Source organism: Oratosquilla oratoria, chromosome 39 (genome assembly GCF_046742065.1).
Source record: "Oratosquilla oratoria isolate Oo_2021 chromosome 39, ASM4674206v1, whole genome shotgun sequence".
NCBI lineage: Eukaryota > Metazoa > Arthropoda > Malacostraca > Stomatopoda > Squillidae > Oratosquilla > Oratosquilla oratoria.
The window spans coordinates 8708892-8711940 of NC_134815.1; positions in this window are offsets into that span (position 1 = coordinate 8708892).

The following is a 3049-nucleotide window of genomic DNA, read 5'->3' on the forward strand; positions in this document are numbered from 1 at the left end:
CTAACCTAATGGGGATTTCCACAATCTATCACATATGTATTGTATTTTTGTAAATGATTCTCTGGACATTGTGACTAAATTCTATAGTTATTGATTTAGATATGTAATTAGACTAATTCAGTTAAAATTGTTTTGTACATAGTTTAGAAAGTTCTGTATTCTAGTGATGAAAACTTATAATGACACTTAATGTTTTTCTAGTTGTGAGCAACTTTCTTCTAATTAGACATGTATGTAACTACCAAATCACAATCTTTAAAGAGTTTATAGTATGAAAAAAATGTATGCTTTCACATACATACATATCAACGGCTTTTTACCTTAAGGGAGGTAGCCATCAAACTAAATTACCCATTTCATCCCTATACTCACTCCACATCCCCTCTCTTCTTTTCTTCTCCTTTGGATGAGTTCATCCCTGTTTCTGGCTTTGGGTCAGAAGCAATGCAGCAAGACACAGAATATCCACAGCAAGGGACTTCATAATCGGCGATCCTGCGTACATATTCATAAATACTCCCTCAAATCCCTCACCCACATATGTATCACAGCATCATCCATACAAACCATCTCACAATCTGTCTTCTTATTCCTTCCTCAACAGACATTTTTTTCTCAATATTTATCATATCCATTATCTTGGTCGTATGTAATTTTACCTCCTTTAATCTTTCATAATCTTTCACTCATTCTTTCACGTGTCCAATGTCTTTACATTTTCTTATATCTTAGTAATACCACATATCAGGTTTCATCTCAAACATTTAAACTTTCCTCAATCCTCTCTTATGTTCATGTTTCTAATGCAGGCTGTCGGCACAATATTCATATCTCTTAGCACTTTCCAATGTCTTTCTCATTACATTTTTAATCTAAGGTATTACTTGCTTCTTCAATACAATTATCCATGACATTTCTACCATATCTAAAGCTATTTTCCTCCATTTCCTAATACTCACTTCCAATTTGCTGCATTTTCTTGTATCTCATTACTTTTACCACTTTTTCAATCTCTTTCTTTGAATCAAATTGTCAAACTTCTAATCCTCTTGATGCTAATGCACGTACAAACGTATATTACTATTTTCTCCATCTTTAACCATCTCAATCCGCAGCCTATTTATTTCGTCTCTTGCACAACATCCATGTATTATGAACAGCCAGGGACATAACATGTTTTTATCAGACAACTCATTCTCTCCTTTTCTATTTAACACAGTTACTATTGTAAAAGATCTTGATTGCTCTTAACAACTTTCCTCTATATACTGATAATATACATTGCTCCTGTTTCCCACATAATTTTCCAAAATTTTAAAGCACCAAAAAACATTTACCTTTTTCCTAAACTTTTTCACTTCTGTAGCAATACTGTAAACACAGTTTCCTCACCAATATTTTTTTTATATATTAATCAAAACTCTTATAATTACCTAGTATATTGAAAAGAATAATATGTATTTTTAAAAATTTGTAAGTGTAGATTAAGTAATATAGTTTTTAGTTGTTGTTTTTTTTCGCACTTGTTGCAAGGTCTTGCATAAGTTTAAGTTGGATCTTTTATATTTTTCTCGTCTGCAGAACTTTACATCTAATCGTCTCTTTTTGTGGTTTATCTGGTATCCCTTATAATCCTTCCAGAAAATGTTCATAGATGAACGCAGGAGAATTAGCCTGATCTGGTGTTAAACCACTTCATCTACAGTACTCAACAAGTTACCCTAATGTCTTATTATATTTATTGTATGTATAAATATTCTCTTCTAAACTTCATATATTTTCTAGTTATAAAAATTATGACAACGATTAAATACTTTATTTTTTCTATAATGCGATTATTATGAGCAACATAGTCCATAATGCTGTCAGAATTGTGAGTGAATGTTTACACGTCAAATGTAAATATGTGGTCTCACAATCAGTTAAATAGGCCAAAATGGAACCACATATGTATATATACGCAGCAGCAGACACCAAACAAACTCTATCACATAAGTGGTCTATTCACTATTAAATGACAGTATGGATATGTGCTTGTGTAAGCGAAATATAGTGAATAAAAATGAAGAATAACGGTTACGTTTATTGAGGAATGAGTATTTTTGAGAAATGTAAGAAATGTCTTTTATAAGATGAGAAAGACTAGGAGTGTGACGATGCTAAGTGTAACAATTATAATACAACATACTCAGAATGTATATAATATTATATGTATTATATATATATTATATATATATATATTATATATATATAAATATATAAATATATATATATTATATATATGCCATAAAACATAGGAATTGGTGTAATATACGTGTAAATAGGAAATGTAAATGAAGATGTAATTATAGAAAGGTTTGGTGTTTATGTTTCAGTGGATATGCATATTATATTATATATGTTATATATAATATATTATATATATATTATACATTATATATTTATATAAAATATGATAGTGCTCGGGATGTATCCTACATAATATATATCTAAAAAGAGGTAGAACAAAGATCGATGTATATGTAATCACAATGTTGTGAGAATGAAAATTCTGATAGTAGAACAAATACATATAATATTAATATAATTCTTGTAAATTGAACAAAATTACGATCTGTAGTTTTAAAATGTTTTTCCTCTTAATCGTTGATAATAGACAATTGCCTCAACATTTTTGTTTTTTTCCTTTTGTTCTCTTTGTGATGTGTTATGTACCACATTTTATTTTTTACTAAATTTGTATTTCTTGAATTTCCTATAAATCGTATATTATTTACCTTGTTAGTTTTCTTATTTAATCTCATTCATATAAACTACGACTATGTACTTGAAAAAGATGTAACAAGCGAAATGTCGTACTGATAAAGGCTCTGTCCTCGCATGGTATCTGTTTATATCTATATATATATATATATATATATATATTTTATATATATATATATATATATATATTATATATATAAATATATTATGTATATATATACATATATATATTGTTATATACTTAAAACATATGTATATAGTTATTTTATCATATTATACCTAGTAC